At 39.3% G+C, this 21,461-nt stretch overlaps 1 protein-coding gene across 1 annotated transcript in view; it reads right to left on the bottom strand.

Annotated features, from left to right (window-relative positions):
* The window catches only part of slc38a3b (solute carrier family 38 member 3b), a 79,659-nt gene extending 58,418 nt beyond the window's left edge, over positions 1-21,241 (bottom strand). The window contains exon 1 of the mRNA XM_062049244.1: positions 20,952-21,241. The gene's annotated coding sequence lies outside the window, so the exon portion shown is untranslated. The remainder of the gene's footprint in view (positions 1-20,951) is intronic.
* Positions 21,242-21,461: the final 220 nt, after the last annotated feature.

Raw genomic sequence — 21,461 nt, 5'->3', positions numbered from 1 at the left:
TAAATGAACAAGTAGATGAATAATTCATTTTCTACCACTTGTCCTTAATAATGTTGAAAAAAATTATAGAATATAAATGACACAATATGTTACTGCATATGTCAGCAACTAAATTAGGAGCCTTTGTTTGCTTACTTACTAATAAAAGACAAGTTGTCTTGTATGTTCACATGTTCCCTATTTTATTTAAGGCCAGACTTGCAATAACAAACATATGTTTGATGTACCGTAAAACTTTTTGTTAAAATAAAGCCAATAATGCAATTTTGGTGGTCCCCTTTATTTAGAGAAGTATCGAAAACTATCGAGATACATTTTGGTATCGGTACCAAAATATTGGTATCGGGACAACACTAGTGTCAATGGTACTGTCGTAATCCCCCTCAAGAGGGCCTCCCAGCTGCCAACACACCCTTGGAAGAGTCTCATCGTGATGTAATCTGAACTTTTGCTGACTGCACGTCAAAATATGGTTAAAAAATTAAACAAATGTACCCTTCAGGTAGGCAGAAGTGATAGAGGAACAAGAACAAGAAAGAGAAGAAACATCAAAAAACTGGTAAAACTGCTACTTCTTAGCTCTATGGCTACTGCATGCACGCCAACAGTGTCAGCCCCATAGTCAGTGTACAAAACGTAATAGGCTACAACTAGGGGTGTAACGGTACGTGTATTTGTATTGAACCGTTTCGGTACGGGGGTTTCGGTTCAGTTCAGAGGTGTACCGAACGAGTTTCCACACGGACATATTAAGTAGCGTACCGCACGTTGTGTAAACAATGCACACCGAGGCACACCACATGCCATGCTAGCAGCGACCGGGCTACGACAACATGTAAAAGCCAGAGCTGGAAGACCCTCCTGCCTTGTTAAGATCTCCCGTTTAGGAACACTTTGGCTGCGCGATAGAACAATGGAGGACGGAGGTGTGTTGTTCAGCAGCTGCTTCTGACAACACGTCAAACATGCTAACCCATTTGAAGCGTCACCACCGCATTCAAGCAGCCTCTCCTTGGCGAGTCAGGCAGGGCTAAAGCAATAACAAATGTTTTTATAGCAGCAGATTTAAGACCATATTGCATTAGAAACTAGATTTTGACCCACTTCTATGGTGGAAGAACAATAAGCCCATATATCCTCTTACTGCCAAGTTAGCCAGGCTAGGGGGGGGGGGGAGAAAAGTTAATCTGAGGATGAGTTGACTTGAAACTGTTTAATGTTGCACTTTTTATATGTAGAAGAAAAGTTTTGTCATTTTTTTTAATCTGAGCAACAACTTGAGGCAGTTTAATGTTGATTAATGTGGACCCCGACTTAAACAAGTTGAAAAACTTATTGGGGTGTTACCATTTAGTGGTCAATTGTACGGAATATGTACTGTACTGTGCAATCTACTAATAAAAGTCTCAATCAATCAATCAAAAAAAGCACTTTATATGTAGAAAGGTTTTGTTAAGAAACCATTCTGAGCCTTATCTTATTTACTTTTTATTTTATATATGTTGACCACATTAACCCTGGCAATGGACCCTTTGTGTATATGTATGTTATGCCATTGTTTACAAATTTGGTAAATAAATAACCCAAAAATGTATATTTTGTTGTTTTCTTACTGTACCGAAAATGTGAAGTGAATTACATTTATATAGTGCTTTTTCTCAAGTGACTCAAAGCGCTTTACATTGTGAAACCCAATATCTAAGTTACATTTAAACCAGTGTGGGTGGCACTGGGAGCAGGTGGGTAAAGTGTCTTGCCCAAGGACACAACAGCAGTGACTAGGATGGTGGAAGCGGGGATCGAACCTGCAACCCTCAAGTTGCTGGCACGGCCACTCTACCAACCGAGCTATACCGCTCGGTTGGTAGAAAATGAACCGAACCGTGACCTCTAAAACCGAGGTACGTACCGATCTGAAATTTTTGTGTACCATTACACCCCTAGCTACAACTTATTTTAAAGCATTTACAAATGAATATAAATTAGCTCACCATACCTGTTCTTTCTCTCAGGTGTTTTGCTCAATTTCTTATGCCCTCACCCCACTCAAATGGTTTCTTTGACACCAGTGATGATGATGACGGTACAGTGTAATTCTCTTATCTGACTGTTAGAGTGCTCTTTTTAATACATTACAGTAAATGTTGCATACATACATACATAACACACAAACATATTTCATCTTTTGTTTGACATATTCACAGTTAATGTCCATACCAGTCCCTTCTGGACATTTCATATTTTCAAATGTAGCGCCTGTGTTAATATCTATGTGACAAGTGCTCAACTGTTGCACTCTTTGCATGCAAAATGTGCTTGGTAAATTCATTCTTATTTTTTCCAACAGTGTCATCAACAACACCTCATGTTTTTGAGGAGGACAAAGATGAAGAAACCATGACTGAGTCTGCATGCTGATATGCTGATACTTATTCTTAAGTATCATTGTCAAGTATTGTTATCATTGTCAAGTATTATTATCACTGGAGAACAAGGCTAAACATGTTACACAACAAGAGCAAGCCAGGAGCAAGCATGCTAATAGCAAAGATAACTGCTAAGCTAGCTTAAAACAACAGCAGAAATGAGTGCTTAGTGAAGTTTAAGAAGTGTAGATGAGAATCACACTGAGCAGAAAGTAAACAGTTGTTAACAGGAAATTAACAAGTAGATTAATAAAAGTTAGAGGGAGGATATTAAAACAAATGTTACTGTGTCAGCATTTTCATAGTCAGTACACAACACATAAGAGGAGGATCAGATCGAGCCATAAATTGGTGGTGTCGATACCAAGGGTAGTATCAGTATATGATCGATACTAGAGTGATTAGTTTGATAGTGTTTTTTCTTGAAATGAATTTTCTTTGTTGTTTTTGTTTACAAATTCAGGGAATAATTACCTGGACAAAGGAGGACTTTAAGGGGGAAAACTACAGGATTTGAAAGAGTAGTAAAAGATAGTTTTTACTTTTGTTTAGGTGTTGTGTATTATTAACTTTGTTTCAATCAAACCTTTGTATTGTATGCAGTAAAATTAGTAGTAAATTGTATGTAGTAAAATAGAATAAAGAACTAGTTTAAATATTGGGTTGGTTTTGTTAAAAATATTCAATATCCCACACCATAAATATGGTGAAAAATCTACAGTTAATACAGGCAATCGGTATTGGTATTGGATCAAACTCACTCACGCATTATCAGTATCGGACCAAGCAGCTAAAAACCCTAATCAGAACATCCCTAACAAATATAACCATGAATCACAATAGTCAACTATTTTACATTGTAAAAACAACAGCAGTAGTGTGCAGCCTTTAACTATATAAAACAAATATTAATGTTATTATGGACAAGCGGTAGGAAATGGATGGATGGATGGATATTATTTCAATAGGGTGGTAGTGTGATGTCATTATTTCATTTGTAATGAAGTAGGCTAATAAAAACATAAATTTACCAATGGACCAAGTTTTGTGCCATTAAAAGCTATTGACCTCTTGTGGAGTTTATAAAAAAATATATTGGGAAGTTAGCTACAGCCAGAGCTGTTAAGTTAAAGTTAAGTTAAAGTACCAATGATTGTCAAACACACACTAGGTGTGGTGAAATTTGTCCTCTGCATTTGACCCATCCCCTTGATCACCCCCTGGGAGGTGAGGGGAGCAGTGGGCAGCAGCGGTGCCGCGCCCGGGAATCATTTTTGGTGATTTAACCCCCAATTCCAACCCTTGATGCTGAGTGCCAATCAGGGAGGTAATGGGTCCCATTTTTATAGTCTTTGGTATGACTCGGCCGGGGTTTGAACTCACCAATACCAATGTTCTGCTTTTGTGGATCCAGCCATCCATTTTCTACCGCTTGTCCCTTTTGGGGTCGCGGGGGGTGCTGGAGCCTATGTCGGCTGCATTCGGAAAGATCTCAGAAAGATCCCGAGCCCGGGATTGAACTCAGGACTACCCAGGATCTTTGTATTGTGAGGCACATGCACTAACCCCTGTACCACCGTGCTGCCCCCTTTTGTAGATCACTAAATGGTCATCTGTGCTTGATGAAATGGAGGTAATTGAAGCACAAACAAATATATTAGTGCTGTCAAACAATCAACATTTTTAATTAGATTAATCACACTTTTGAATTTGGATTAACCAGGATTATTCACAGGTTGTCATTCACTTTTGCAGATATGCACCACAGTCAAATATTTTCTTACTTGACTAATGCTAACTTTGTTAATTGTACAGATGTAAACCTCAGAGTCTTACTGTATATTTTTGTACCTGTGAATATATATATATTTTTAAACTCATTTTGCAGTTATGCACCTTAGAAACCTTTACAAGAACTTTGCCAATTACCTGGGTAAATGAAATCCTAAAGTTGTTTTTTTCAGTTTTAAATTAAAACCTCAATATTTTAACAAATGTTTTTTTTAGAATGTCATACAGAAACATGTTTTAAATGTTTTACTTAAATGCATGTAATTTATTTGCTAAAATCTTGGTAACCGTTTTATCTAAAGTCCAGTCAGGGTTTATTTTGAAGTGAAATTTACCAACCATGGTGGTATCTTTGCACTGATGTGTTACTGACTTGATCACTGACGTATGTTAAGGCATTATTTTTGACAGTCCCAATATAAATATAATAAGGCATTCTGGTACACATTATATAGTAATAATAATAAGTCTTGAAATAGAAATAATTAACTTCATTGAATGTGCAATGTTTTTATTGAATAGTGCTCTTGGTTGATGATGTTCTTTCGAGTCTTGTATGAAAAGCGTGAAAGGAGACAGTCTGGCTTGTGTTATGTAAGCGATGGTCATGACGGGTCAAATGTCGCACTCTGCCTTGCTGGGAAGTTTGAAATGTTTGAACAGGTGTTTGCGCAAAGAACGTTTTTTTCCACCCACTCGACTGAAATGAGCACTGCTCAATAGGTTTTCTGTGCTGTCAGTTAGACAACGTGTTGGTGAAGGTGCAAGCGCTATCAGCTACAATCTTCAGCAGAGCGCCTGGCAGCCACATGTGATCCTGTCATGGCGGCCAACGCTTGATGCGCGCACACATACACACACACGCGCGCACGCACACGTGCGCACACACACACACACACTTTGTGGCCAGCAGGTCACTTTGGTACAGCAGCAAACAGTCACTACAATAGCCAGCCTTGTGACACAAACGTCAGACTTCATAAAGACCACAACGCTGACTTTCCTTTGACACTGAGACATATTTATTTAACAATATTCTATAACAAATAACCTGCTTCAGTTATTACTATTTAGCACAAAAAACAACAACATTGTTGTCAGTGGCGGGCCGTGCGTTTCCCACATAGGCCTTCAGTGACGTCAGACTTCAATAATTACCTCTCAAAATACCATCGTTTATGTCACCACATGACCATTGCTGGAGAAATACTATACAGCAGGGGTCTCAAACTCGCGGCCCGCGGGCCAAATGCGGCCCGCCGGACGCTAGTTTGAGGCCCCCGCCTTGATATGAAAGTTTAATGTTAGTGCGGCCCGCGCGAGTTTGACATGGATGCTGTATGGTATCATGTACCCAGAAATGACAGCTTAAAGCTGTGTGCACACCGGACACAATTGACACGATTTTGTCCCGCCCATACGCGAGCGAGCCCGCCTGTTTTGCTTTTTCTCTCATCATCCATGACTGAGATCACCACCATCACTGCGCTGTACTGCTCTGAAAGTCCGAAGCTCCGCTGTCATTTCTGGGTACATGATACCCTCTGGAGGCGTCACATTCTCCCTAGTTCTCCCTATAAACGTGCATTTTTTTCACACTGACAGGCTCAGATAGTTACAATAAGTGTCCGACAACATACTAGAAAGGAGAAATGAACGTATGTCTACCTTTAGCTTGAGATCGCTGTTTGTTGTTGTTCTGCTGCTGTGTGGACTAAAGGGGTGTTCACAGCAAAAGCGACAAAAATAATCGCAAAATACTCAAAAATACTCCCATGGTCAGTAAACGGCCGCCGGTAAACTGTGGGTTTTTCCCCCAGTTCTCTCCTTCAGTGCTGCTGCTCTGAGCCGGCTGCCTGCCAGCTAGCAGTGGTTCAGTCCTCCGGTCCAGTCCCGCGAAAAAAATAAACAACCTCCGGTCTGCATTGACTTTGTATGTAATCTCGTCGGTTTTCCCCCGGTTCTCTCCCTCCGAAACTCCCGGTCAGGTAAACCGCCAGCGAACTCCGGTCCAGTCCCATTCCCCCGGTCAGGGGAAGTTCACAGGGGATTCACCGGCTCTCTCCTCCCGGTCAGTAAACAGGGGATTCACCGGCTCTCTCCCTCCAGAGCCGGCTGCGAAACATAAACTCTCCTGGTCGTTAAACGGTTGTCGGTAAACTCTGTCTTCCATAAACTGCAGCGGGCACAGCAGCCTGCAGGACACCGCACAGGACCTGTGTGCAGTAACGTTATGAGACTCTCCACACTGATTGGCTCTCGCAACAAACAGCGATCTCAAGCTAAAGGTAGACATACGTTCATTTCTCCTTTCTAGTATGTTGTCGGACACTTATTGTAACTATCTGAGCCTGTCAGTGTGAAAAAAATGCACGTTTATAGGGAGAACTTATAATATAAATATTAAACGGCCACCACAAACACTTTGTGTTTCCATGGTTTCTGACGTTCAACCAATCACTAACTGTGCCGTGCTCGACGTCATATGCAGGCGCAGGACCCTGAGCCAATCTGGTACCAGCGGAAATTACGTTCTTTGTACGTCAGCTAAACACTAAAACTTAAACTTCAACACAACAGCGATACCTAGTGAAATTATATATTACACAGCCCCAAACATGTCTTTCTCAAAGCCTGCAGTGAAGAGAAAGGTTGGTGATGAGCACAGACAATTTCAGGAAAAGTGGGAAATTCAGTATTTCTTTGTGGAGCACAGGGGCACTCCGACGTGTCTTATTTGCACAGAGAAAGTTGCGGTGCATAAGGAATACAATTTGAAACGTCATTACACAACTAGACATGCTGAGGACTATGCAAAATACCAGGGAGATGAGAGAGCCAACCGAGTTGCCAATCTTAAAACATGTCTACTGAAGCAACAAGATTTTTTTAAGAAAGTAACCAAAGAGAATAACGCAGCAGTCGAAGCTAGCTATGTGGTTAGTGAGATGATTGCTAAAGCAGGAAAGCCATTTACAGAAGGTGAATTTGTCAAAAAGTGCCTGTTACAGGCTGCAAGTATTGTCTGTCCAGAAAAGAAAGGTCAGTTCAGCAACATCAGCCTTTCTGCCAACACCGTGGCAGAGCGCATTTGTGACATGTCAAGTGACATTTATGATCAACTGTGTGAGAAAGCAAAATGTTTCAGTGTATACTCAGTCGCTCTTGATGAGACCACAGACATCACTGACACTGCCCAGCTCGCAATATATGTCCGTGGTGTTGATGACAATTTTGAAGTGACAGAGGAGTTGCTCACAGTAATGCCAATGCATGGCCAGACCACCGCTCAGGAGATATTTCACCAGCTGTGTGATGCCATTGAGAATGCCGGTTTTTCATGGAAGAGATTTGTTGGGATAACAACTGATGGAGCGCCATCAATGACAGGGAGGAAAAATGGACTGGTGGCACTTGTTCAAAAAAAACTGGAAGAGGAGGGTGTGGAGGAAGCCATAGCTCTGCACTGCATTATCCATCAGCAGGCCCTTTGCAGCAAATGCCTGAAATTTGACAACGTGATGTCTGTTGTTGTGCAATGCATCAACCACATCAGATCCAGGGGCTTAAAACACAGAAGGTTCCGTGCTTTTTTAGAAGAAATGGAGTCAGAATATGGGGACGTGCTTTACTTCACCGAGGTACGTTGGCTCAGCAGGGGAAACATGTTGAAGAGATTTTTTGAGTTGAGAGCAGAAGTGAAAGTCTTCATGGAGAAGAATGGGGTGGCTGTTCCTGTGTTAAGTGATCCTATATGGCTCATGGACTTAGCTTTTCTTGTTGATGTCACGCATGAGCTTAATGTACTGAACAAGAGGTTACAAGGCCAGGGGCAACTTGTCAGTGCTGCCTATGACAATGTGAGAGCATTCTCCACAAAACTTATGCTATGGAAAGTTCAGCTATCTCAGACAAACCTTTGCCATTTCCCAGCATGCAAGGCACTTGTGGATGCAGGCACACCATTCAGTGGTGAGAAGTATGCTGATGCCATTTTGAAGCTACAGGAGGAATTTGACCACAGATTTGCAGACTTCAAGACGCACAGAGCCACATTTCAAATTTTTGCGGACCCCTTCTCCTTTGATGTGCAAGATGCCCCTCCTGTGCTTCAAATGGAGCTCATTGACCTGCAGTGCAACTCTGAACTCAAAGCCAAGTTCAGGGAGGTGAGTGGAAGAGCAGACAAGCTTGGGCAATTTTTGAGAGAATTGACTCCCAGCTTCCCTGAGCTTTCCAGAATGTTCAAGCGGACCATGTGCCTTTTTGGGAGCACGTACTTGTGTGAAAAGCTCTTCTCCACCTTGAACTTCAATAAGTCCAAGTACAGGACCAGACTTACTGATGAGCATCTTCAAAGTCTACTGAGGGTCTCAATTGCTTCCTCCCTCAAGCCAAATGTGGCTCGGCTATGCGAGAGGAAGCGCTGCCAGACCTCTAGCCAAAAGTAGGCAAGAGAAGCCATGTTCAGAACAGTTCATGTTGAAAGTTTCATTAATGTTCATGTTAAAGGTTAAATAACTGTTAATACTGTTAATTTGAATCTGAAAAAAAATAATTTCTCTACCCACCAACTATATGTGGTTTCTTAAGTTTTTCTTATTTGCTGTTTTATTATTATTTTATTTATTTATTACTGATTGATTGATTTATTTTCTTTATTCTTTATTTGTTTATTTATTTTTTCATCTTATTTTGTGTAGAAAATTAAAAATTAAGATAGAGAGAACAGTGGAATGTTTTATCAGAGCTTTTCTTGTGGAAAACCGGAACCAAAGCACTGAAAAAGTGTAGGGTATAGCAGAAGCAAAAGCATTGAAGACAGTTTTTTTTTTCTTTTTTTTTCTGTTTTTAATAAATGCGTTTTTTTTGTTGAAAACCTGATGCGGCCCAGCCTCACCCAGACCCTAGCTCCAGTGGCCCCCAGGTAAATTGAGTTTGAGACCCCTGCTATACAGAAACACATTTACGCACTACTGTTTATTGAAACACATCGACAGTATACAAAACGGGTTATTTTCTGGCGCATTTAAAAATGTATTAAAATGCATAAGCAATTTCAACATATCTTATGAGGTACTGTCAAAATCAAAATTGCAAAAGACATTAAAAGTTAAAAAATAAAATTTTTGAACTCACTATTCGACGCCGTATAAGCCAGTGGTACCCCTAGTCGTCGGCTGATTTGAGTGGAAATGCCGAGCATTTCCCCATTTGATCGCCAGAACATCTGAGCTAGCTTTCGGGGTTGGCCGACATCGTCTCACAAGATGTAGTTTCTCTTCAAATATCCTTCTTGAAAATGGCCTTGCAGTTATACTGTAGCGCAAGGGTGGGCAATTAATTTTTACCGGGGGCCGCATGAGCAACCCGAGCACTGCTGGAGGGCCACATCGACAATATTTCAATTAAATTTCTCAATATTATTTTTGATATATACCGTAAGATAAATAATAATAATAATAATAATAATTATAATTAATAATAATAGTAATACTTCAACATAGTGTGTGTAACAGCATTCCATGACTAATATAAATAAATTAACATTAATAATAAATGACAGTAAAATAAGCACACGTATGACTGAGGAGTCATAGTGTAACTTTGTGTGGTGTTTGAGTTGTCCGACTTTTTGTGTGGCCATAAACGCACCAGTGGTTTAGTGCTATGCGTGTTGGTGACAGATGACAAGTTGGTTTTGGCCTGGTTTGTACGGCAGAAAATGACTAGTTTTTCGAGATAGAAGTGTTTTACTCATGTTTTTGGTGTGGTTATGTCCGAATATAAACAGTTTTGCTCAATAAAGTGATCGATATAATTCCTGTCCTCGAAGCATTTCGATAGACGTTACAATAATTGAACGGTGTTCAATTGAACGGTGTTGACGAACACCGTTAGGGCCGCTTGTTGTCACTGTCACTCAAAGTTGCATTGCAAAATTACATAGAATAAATGTTTATTTTGTTTAGAATTCAGATGGGATTTGATTTGGTGCGCGGCATATATTTGCTGTGCGCAGCGGACGCTTGAGCAGTGCGCAATTGCGCAGGCGCGCACACCTTAGAGGGAACGTTGCTTTGCAGTCCATGTCTTGTTGAAAACACGCCATTCTTCATCAACTTTTCTCTTTTTAGCGTCTCGGGTGTAAACCGTGCATCACTTGTCGCTGCATGTGCACCTTCACTCGCAGGTTACACACGGACACACGCCCATAAATAATACTTTTCAAAATAAAAGCAGCACAGTTGTATTGCGCGCACGACATAGATGTTTTTTCAACTTTATTTTGTAATTTGTGATTGCAGCTGTTCACATTCACTCACAATCACGCACACGCATACGTCCACACGGAAGTAATACAAATAACGATTTTCAAAACAAAAGCAGCACCGTTGTATTGCACACTCGACATAGATACTTTTTAAAATGTATTTTGTAATTTAGAATTGGCCTCAAAGGGCCGGATGCGGCCCGCGGGCCGCAGAATGCCCAGGTATGCTGTAGCGTTTAATGGGTTAATCATGGTACTTAGTTGAAGAAAAAGATTTCGCTTTGTCCGATCATTGCCAATTTTTATGGTCCTGTGAGATTGGACCACATACGTGAATGAATACTTAGTCAACAACCATACATGTCACGCCAACACTGTCATAGTGAAACCATACTAAACAACAATGACAAACACATTTTGGGATAATATTTGCACCGCAACACAACATAAATACAACAGAACAAATTCCCATAATCCCTGCAGCACCAATTCTTCCGGGATGCTACGATATATCAACGTTTTGTTCTCCTTCTCTGCTATCCGGTATGGCTACGGAGCAACACTTCCCGCTTCCTGCTAAATTTTAACATGTGAATGGATACTCACTTTGGAAAGAATAGTGAGTATCCAATCACAGTCTCTTTAACATCAGGCTACTTAGATAGGCTACTGTCAACAACTTGTGATCTGATTGGCCGTCACAACTGTCTCTCCACTCTATGTGTTCTCAAATTCATCCGCTAACCGTCCCGATGAGTATCCAATCACAGGACGCGTAAACGTCACGTTCAATGTAATAAGGCCATCAAGAAAGCCTTACTGACAACTCGTGATCTGAGTGGCTATTGTAACTGTCTATCACTGTACGTCCCTGTTCACTTACAGTGCACAGACGCCCGCATTGTTGATTCTGAAGGCCTCTGGCAGATTTCGTACAGCATGACAACATAAGCTAGCTGAATTCTGATTGGATACAAACAAAAACTAAAAACAACAGCATGTTTATTATGATCATGATTTCTGGTTATGTTGGGCCATCAGAAAAGGCCTTGCTGGCCCTGACAGCACACCACTGATTGTTGTATTGTAATTATTAGTCCACAATTATTTTATAGCAGGCCAACAAAAAATACTTGGCACCTAAGACCAATTTAAAAAATAACAACCACATTAGAATAGAACAGTGTAATAGTGCAAAAGGAGGTAAGGTGCACAGTCCAGTCCTGAGAACGATTGTTCTGAATGTGTTGTTTAAATATTATACTATATACAGAAGCACTCAGACTGTGGGTGGAAAGTAAAAATTGCACACAGAGAGGTGCTAAACTATAAAATCAGTGCCTATGAGAGTTTTATCGTTATCATGGATGGGTATAATAAATCGATCAATCAATAGTTTAAACACATGCACGCACAACTTAGCCGCCACCACCCGAGGTTCTGTTGAGTTAGTCGCAAACTGTTTGCTGTATAGAGATTTTTAAAAATTTTTATTGACATACCAAATAATACATTGCGAGAATAGTTTTGAATTGAAAATTGTGTGGGAATTGAATCATCACCGAATAATCGGAATCAAATCGTGTTATAGAAGATATCGTCATTTCAGTGTTCAAAGTGCGGCTTTGACCTCCAGCTTGTCGTATGCTGGCATGTTGTGAAGTGTATGATTCCAAAGGATGCAGAGTACCTCAGGCAGCTTGCAGGTATGATGGATCTTTACTTGATTTCAACACACAAGGTGAAAACCTACAACTCGGGCTCTAGCTTAACGTAGCTTGAAGATAAGCACAATGAAACATAAGTTGTGTGAAACAAACAACAAAACCAACAAACAAATTGTCGAATGAACCAGCAACAAAGACAGGGAGACACCATATAAAGGGGAGTGCTAAGGGTTCGAAACAGGTGAAGACGCTATTCAATAAACAGAATGCAGGTGCAGCTAATCAGCCACCTAGCAACAAGAAAACATAACCAAGGGACCAAACGAGAGTTGAGAACAGATCACTAAACTGCGGAGAATAATACCTAACACAAACACAGAATATAACCTAGTGTAACAAATCATAACACAGCTTGTTTTATTATTGGTCTGTTCTGAAAATACAAAAACACAACAGCAAAAAAAAAAAAAGTTTTTATAAACACAGTAGAATCTAGAATAGGAGTGGCCGAGATTTTCAGAATACGAACTGTTGGTTATTGTTGTGTTTTAGGTTACCAAAAGAATTTGGTGCTAAAAGCCTCCCCACCACCAGTTGGCGTAGTGAATGGCACAGTAAGATCTGACCAAAACATTCGGTGTTACTCGCTAGCATTAGCTAGAGATAGACATAACTTAGATTTTCCAAGCATGGAAAGGAACACAGTGAGTGTGAAGGACAGTGTCAAGAAGAAAAAGTGGATTATATTCATTTAATTAAAGATCCAAAAACATGAACATGTAGCTTGCTTTGTTGGTGAAGCAGTGGAGCGTAGCACTGCTAGTCTGCACCCTACTGAAGCAGAATGAGTCCATAACGCCAACCAATGACATTATTAATTAGAGATGCCCCGATAATATCGGGCTGCTGATATTATCGGCCGATAAATGCTTTAAAATGTAATATCGCAAATTATCGGTATCGGTTCGGAAATTATCGGTATCAGTTTCAAAAAGTAAAATGTATGACTTTTTAAAACGCTGCTGTACGTAGTGGGACACGGATGTAGGGAGCAGTACAGAGCGCCAATAAACCTTAAAGGCACTGCCTTTGCGTGCCGGTCCAATCACATAATATCTACGGCTTTTCACACACACAAATGAATGCAAGTCATACTTGGTCAACAGCCACACAGGTCACACTGAGGGTGGCCGTATAAACAACTTTCACACTGTTACAAATATGCGCTACACCGTGAACCCACACCAAAAAAGAATGACAAACACATTTCGGGAGTACATCCGTACCGTAACACAACATAAACACAACAGAACAAATACCCAGAACCCCTTGCAGCACTAACTCTTCCGGAACGCTACAATATACACCCCCCGCTACCCCCCACGCCCCCAACCTCCTCATGCTCTCTCAGGGAGAGCATGTCCCAAATTCCAAGCTGCTGTTTTGAGGCATGTTAAAAAAAATTCATGCACTTTGTGACTTCAATAATAAATATGGCAGTGCTATGTTGGCATTTTTTTCCATAACTTGAGTTGATTTATTTTGGAAAACGTTGTTACATTGTTTAATGCATCCAGTGGGGCATCACAACAAAATTAGGCATAATAATGTGTTAATTCCACGACTGTATATATCGGTATCGGTTGATATCAGAATCGGTAATTAAGAGTTGGATAATATCGGATATCGGCAAAAAAGCCATTATCGGACATCTCTAATTATAATAATATAAAAACATTTATTCATGAAAATATGGAGAAGCAACTCGAAGGACATATCGTACAAGTCCACACATTAGCAGGACTAACAGCCAAAATGAAATCTGAATAGAGTCTGGAGACACGTTTCTGTCAAGCGCCGATGTTCTAAGGACACATGTTGTCCATTGGAATTCATGCACCCCCTGCATCTGTGCATCAATCAATCAAAGTTTATTTATATAGCCCTTAGACACAAGTGTCTCAAAGGGCTGCACAAGCCACAACGACATCCTCGGCTCAGATCCCATGCCTGTGTATGAAACTAAGGGTGCCTGGGTTACCCTGTAATCACAGGTTTTACCCAACATAATAAATACATCTCAGGGTATTCAATCAATCGCAGGTGGACTGTTTGGTTTGTCTTGGAAGACGTTTCACCGCTCATCCGAGTAGTTTTCATCAGTTCGTGCTCGGCGAAACGTCTTCCAAGACAAACCGAATAGTCCAGTTGCGATCGATTGAATGCCCTGAGATGACAATGACCTGGGTGAATGAGAACCTTCATAGACATAATAATTACAGTAACACTAATTAATAATCCTGATTTCAATATTGACAAAAAAAAATTATGGTGATTATTATATGACTATTTAAAAGTACCATAACTTGGTTGTTTGACGAATAACCGATTCTCGTCCAAATGATCTCAAATCTTAATGAGATGCATAAAAACAAAGTGTAATGTTTGAAATTTTTTCAGAGTAAAGAACAACATTTACTAGCAATGAAAAAACATTTGCGAGAGAGAATTTTCTTTAACAGTCAAACCGAAAAAACAAAGTACAATGCAAACATGATTAAGGCTGAAAAGACGCGTCGACGTAGTCGACGTCATCGGTTGCGTAAATACGTCGACGCTGTTTTTGTGCATTGACGCGTCGCATATTTACGTCACACTACCGTCATGGCGAAGCGCAAAGCAGACTGTGCGAGCGAGGGGGAAAAAATCACGCCAAAAGTGGTCAAAAGTGTGGGAGTATTTCAATACACGGCCTAATAATGTTGTTGTATGCACACTGTGTCGAGCGGAAATGGCCTATCATAGCAGCACAACGGCTATGAACGAACATTTGAAAAGAAAACCATCAACTAGTCAATCGTCCGCGCAAGTATACGTTGTCATCATTACACAAAAACATGAATGTGTCATTTGTATCTGCTAGGGGTGTAACGGTACGTGTTTTGTATTGAACCGTTTCGGTACGGGGCTTTCGGTTCGGTACGGGAGTGTACCGAACGAGTTTCTAAGCTAAAGCTAACTTTAGCTGCTAAAGTGTTAACAAGCTGCTTTGCTCCTTCTGCGGCTGCCTCTGTCTCAGCACGCAGCATTGTCCCACCCACACAACCATCTGATTGGTACTCACAAAGCGTTATACAAAGCGTTATCAGCCAATCAGCAGTGCGTATTCAGAGCGCATGTAGTCAGCGCTTCAGCGTCGAGCAGATAGGTGTTTAGCAGGTGAGCATCAGGCAGCGGACTCTCCCCAAATGATAATAAACACCTCCCAGTCAACTACTAGTAACATCACTATGAGTCCGTTGACCTTCTAGAAATATAAACTGGAGCTCAGCTCACTCTCAGTCCTGGCTTGAGGTGAAGGCTAATTACCTCTCAGTTCCAGCCACATCGACCCATTCTGAGCGCCTATTTTCAGCTGCTGGGAATATTGTAAACAAGAAAAGAACCAGAGCATGTAGACATGCTAACCTTTCTTCATTACAACTGTTAGTCACTCACTGGAATGAGTAGAATTGGTTATTGTGTACTGTGTTGGACTGGGTGTTTATTTTGCACATTTTAAAAGCAATACTTAATGTTTACAGTGCTCCAGAATATTTAGATTGGCACTTTTTTGTATTGGATGTTTATCTTTATTTTTGCACATTTTAGCAAATAAGCAATACTTTCACTTTTGTTGAAATGTTTACACTGTTGTTACAGAATATTTCGTTTTGCACTTTTTTGTATTGGATGTTTATCTTTATTTTTGCACATTTTAAAGCAAAATAAGCAATAGTTTTACTTTTGAAATGCTTATACTATTGCAGAATATTAAGATTTGCACTGGATGTTGACTTTTATATTTGCACATTAAAAAGCAAATAAGCTACTTTTAATTTTTTTAAATGTTAAAAGTTTTAAATGTTTACATTGTTACAGAATATTTTGTCATGTTGTTGTCAATGTTGACTGAGGGGCTATACTTCTTTTTTTTTGTAAATAAAAGCCATGCCTTTTGAAAAAACAGGCCTACATTTATTTTTTCATCTTCATTTTAAATAAAAAAAATAATCGGTAAAAGGAAAAATAATCTATAGATGAATCGAAAAAATAATCTATAGATTAACCGATTAATCAAAAAAATAATCTATAGATTAATCGATAGAAAAATAATCGTTAGCTGCAGCCTTAAACATGATACTACTGCAGTGTTTTACAACCTTTTTTGAGCCAAGGCACATTGTTTTCATTGAAAAAATCCTGAGGCACACCAAAAGCACAAATCATTAAAACATTAAACTCAGTTCTCGCAATTGTTGGATATGAATTTAAACTATAACCAAGCATGCATCACTTTAGCTCTTGTCTCAAAGTAGGTGTACTGTCACCACCTGTCACATCACGCCGTGACTTATTTGGAGTTTTTTGGTGTTTTCCTGTGTGTAGTGTTTTAGTCCTTGTCTTGCGCTCCTATTTTGGTGTTTTTTCCTGTTTTGTTGGTATTTTCCTGTTGCAGTTTCATGTCTTCCTTGAGCGCTATTCTCCACACCTGCTTTGTTTTTGCAATCCAGACTATTTAAATTGTGCGTGTGTGTTTCCTTCTTTGTGGGGACATTGTCGATTGTCAGGTCATGTGCGGATTTACTTTGTGGACGCCGTCTCCGCTCCACACACTGTAAGTCTTTGCTGTCGTCCAGCATTTTGTGTTTTGTTTACTTCGCAACCAGTTCAGTTTTAGTTTCGTTTTGCATAGCCATGCCTAAGCTTCAATGCCCTTTCATAGCGGCACTCGCCTTTTGTTTATTTTTGGTTTAAGCATAAGATACCTCTGTACTTTCACGCTGCTTCCCGCTGTCGTCTTCATATCGTGATCATGACACGACGTGTTCCCGACATCTACAAACCAATTAGCTACTTGCTGCCACCTACTGATATGGATGAGTATAACATGGTTACTCTGCCACATTATTTACGGATTATAATTACTTGCGTGCAAAAAATATTTTTAACCCAATTAGGTGAAATTACATAATCTCCCACGGCACACCAGACTCGATTTCACGGCACACTAGTGTGCCGCGGCACAGTGGTTGAAAAACACTGTACTACTGTACTCAATTGTATAGTATTGTCTCCTCATAAGACGTCAGCAAATAAATGTATCGTGTTGCTATTACAGCTTCCTCTCAGCGTGACGCATGAGCTGTGCGAAACACCTGCGCTTAAAACGACGACACGGCACACATGTGAAGTTCACTGACCGCCTTGTCTGTGCACTCGCTTTGATGAACCCAGCAGGAAAAATCTATACAACAAGTTAGTGTTTAGATTGGGGGACAAAGTCAAAAAAAAAAAAAGATGGCCCCTTAACTTAAAACAACAGGAAAAAAAGTTATTGTTTGTTATTTTAAATCTGCCTTAAAGACTGGACACTTCATTAGGTACACTTGCACCATATCGTTTAATCCACGACAAGAGCTTTTCTTCAATGAAAAAAAGATGATAATAATAATTATGCCCAGTTTTGATTGACACTGTCAAGAGCAGGATTCCATTCCTTGCCCCAAAATATTAAAAACATCTCTCAGTGTGATGCAGTAATACATTACATATTACGCGACTGTAACTATAACTATAGTAATAAATATTTGCACTTTTTATCTGTTTCTTTCTAAGTAATGGCCATCTGCAACGATTACCTCTTAACAATAAGGACATTAAGGATGTGAATCTTAAAATAACTCACGATTTAATTCCATTCACATTCATGGGGTGACGATTCAATTCAAAATCGATTCTCGACTCACACAATTCTTGTAATATTGTTATATAAATGATAATGAAAACAGCTTACATAAAGCTCCTCTTGGCTACTGATGTAAGACAGGTAAGCATGGAAATGGCCTATAATAAACCTATTTTCAAAAATCAATTCTTAAAAATATTGTATGGATTCAGAATCTTAGGAAATAAGAATGGTGATTCAGATGTAGTAAATTAGCTTGACTCATCTATTATATACATGAGGTGGGAGACTGAGTATTCTGAACTCCTGTTTCCATAGCGGCGCTGTCATAAAGAGGTAACTTAGTGTCTATTTATTAATGCACAATATTGCTTCAGTCAGCAGTCAATTCTTAACGATCAATAATAACCAAGCCCAAACATGATTTGTTCAAGTGTCGCTTTGGATGATTGGGAAGGTGTACCTAATCAAGTGACTAGTGTGCCTAATGTGGCCAATATTAGTACCATAAAAAATAAATTCACATCCGAATCGCGGTTCTTATTTATTACGATTCTGAACCAATTCTAAGTTTTTCAGGCCATCTCCCCGAGGAGAGCTTTTAATGCTATCGTCATATCCTGATAATGCATGTTGATGACACATTCTAGCTGTGTCCTGCAAATTTGACAGCTACAAGCGATCAAAGGCATCCTCAACAATGATGCAGCGTACTTTCTTCACGACGCAAAGCTGCTTCTAAGTCAGTAATCCTCTCTCCATGGCGACAAATAAAGTATGTTTATTTCAAGTACATTATCACTGGAGAACAAGGAATAGCTAAACTAATACACTACACATCGTAGGAGAATACTGTACGCTAACCGCAAGCTGAAGCTCTTGAATGTAACCAAAAAAACGTGGGCGGATAAATACAAATATCGACAGTAATGATACTAATGAAATATATGCTATTATCACAAAGTATTTTTTGTTGTTTTTATTGTTTACAAACACAGGAAATAAGTCAATAGTACTTTTTTGCTTTTGTTTATTGTGTTTTGTTTGTGAAGGGAATAAGGTGATCCATCCATCCATCCATCGATTTTCTACAGCTTGTCCCTTTTGGGGTCGCGGGGGGTGCTGGAGCCTATCTCAGCTGCATTCGAGCGGAAGGCGGGGTACACCCTGGACAAGTCGCCATGTCATCGCAGAGCCAACACAGATATATTATTTGTATGTATTGGGGGTGGAAAAGATCACATAATCCACGGTGCAGATGTTTTTACGGTTTTGAGAGATAGTTTTGTGTTCAATTTAGTGAACATTGTTGGTTTTTAAACACCCAGGATACCGTATCTCCCAATATTGCACCATTACCATTTAATACTTGTGGTTCTTACACAAATGTATCATTAAATTAAATTTAAAATTGGCACCTAAAGTTTTGAGTTTCTGACCCCTGAAGGGAATGCAAGAATTCTCATATTTATTGATACAACACAATAAATATGTATTTGAAGTAAAACCATAATATTTTTACATAACAATGTACCAATAATTGCTTTAAGTGTACATGGTTGATATTTTCAAATATTTAAGATATTGTTACACTGCCATCCTGAGTTTTTGTCCAATTATAATTGTGATCAAAAATGTAATTATTCAATGATATTGAAAATTTCAAGTATCGGTATCAGCTTCGGCGTAACCAATACTGCCCCTGCAACTACTTGGTATTGGATCGATACCCACATTTGTAGTATCGCCCAAAACAAATGTAAAGTATCCAAACAACAGAAAAATAGGTGCATATTTCATTTTAACAGAAGTGTAATAAGAAAACAGAAAGTAACCGGATTTTAACAGGCAATTTACAAGTAGATAGTAGTTTGAGAAAATAACAACTGGAAATGACGTAATATGTTACTGCATATGTCATCAGCTAAATTAGGAGCTTTTCTAACCCGTTTTGAAATGTTTCTATAATCACCAAATACCAAATAATATATTGTGATATAAGTCGTTATCGCAGGAGGCTGCAATATATATTGCAATATATTTTGCAGTTTCCCCATATCCCACATCCCTTATAATTACTCACAGTGCCTCTTCGTCACACGTCAGCATTCAAAAGAAGCTTTTCCAACCTGTTTTGAAATGGTTTCATTTGTAGCTGTCAAAATTAACGGGTTAACTTATGTAATTAATCACAAAAAATGATTATTAATCACGTACACGCTTAGATGAATCATGCAATTTATTTTGACCGTACAAGCTCTTCTACTTTAACCACTATGATCAGATCGATGCATACCTCTGTACAAAAATGGTGTGTTCGCTGGTAAATTTCACTCCAAAATACAGCCTGAAAGCACTTTCGATAAAACTTTTACCAAGTTTTGTACAAATAAATGACATGTATTCAAGTAAAACGTTTCATGACAATTTGATGATAAAATTGCATTTGTGTACAAACACAGGGGTCTTTTCTTAAGCAAATTTTAATCATGATTAATCCAAATTCCAAAATGTGATTAATCTGGAGAAAAAAATATTTTAAAAAATAATCCCTTTTATTATCATTTTTATACCAATTCATGAATAGAATCGATTTGAATCGAGAATCAATTCTGAGTTATTGTAAGACACATGGCCCTTGTTATAAAGATATGCAATTGTGATATTAGACCATATAGACTCGTTATTTTGTCATATTACGACTATTATATTGCTGCATTGGAAATAAAATATATTTCTCAATACATAATGGACTGTGTTGTAGTACTGTAGTATAGTAGTAATGTGTACTAGTTTTGACATGAAATAGCGGTACTTTATGTACTCTTCTGGTATTAATCTGTCAGTGAGCCACATGGTCCGGACTTCTCCTTGTGGAAAATATTAATTTAACACGGGGGGGGGGAAAAAAGCCATTGGTCTCACATGATTAACTTGAAATCCCCAATCACTCTTATAGATTTTACAGATATTTATTAAGATGTGTTCAAACCGGATCGATCCAGTGGGAACACGCGTGCTGGAAGCAAACATTTAATTGTATGCAAAGAGAAAATATGTCTTACTAAAAGGAAAGCTGGATTGTCAGGATGAATTCCTCAGACGTGAAGGATGAAGATGTTTCCTCTTGATTCCTTTCTGCTTTTTAGGCGCCAAGTGGGCAGCGAGGAGAGCTGGAGGAGAACTGTTGCTCGAAATGTTGCTCATTGGGAACAAGTGTGGGGGTCGCTCTGGTTCCGCCTCCTCGCAGGTTCCAACCCCCACAAACCGCCACTAATATTAAAGAACCACCACTAACCTTTACTAATATTAAATCACATTCACTAACCTCTTCGGTGGATCAAGTAAAACAATGAAAAAAATCCCTTTAAGGTCAGCGTGGTGATTACGCCTAAACATTCCTCCTTAATATTTATGAGTGACGTCAATCAACAGGTTGCCCAGGTCACATCCGCTAACAGGCACCACCTACTTCTACACGTGACAGCTCTAATATATTTTTTAAATAATCATTATTGACTGCCCCGCCCTTTTGATTAGTCACAACTAAACTAAGTACTTAATGAATTACATTT

Source organism: Entelurus aequoreus, linkage group LG01 (assembly GCF_033978785.1).
Source record: "Entelurus aequoreus isolate RoL-2023_Sb linkage group LG01, RoL_Eaeq_v1.1, whole genome shotgun sequence".
Classification (NCBI taxonomy): Eukaryota; Metazoa; Chordata; class Actinopteri; order Syngnathiformes; family Syngnathidae; genus Entelurus; species Entelurus aequoreus.
Note: the sequence above shows the minus strand (reverse complement) of the source record. Positions and strands in the feature narration are given on the sequence as shown.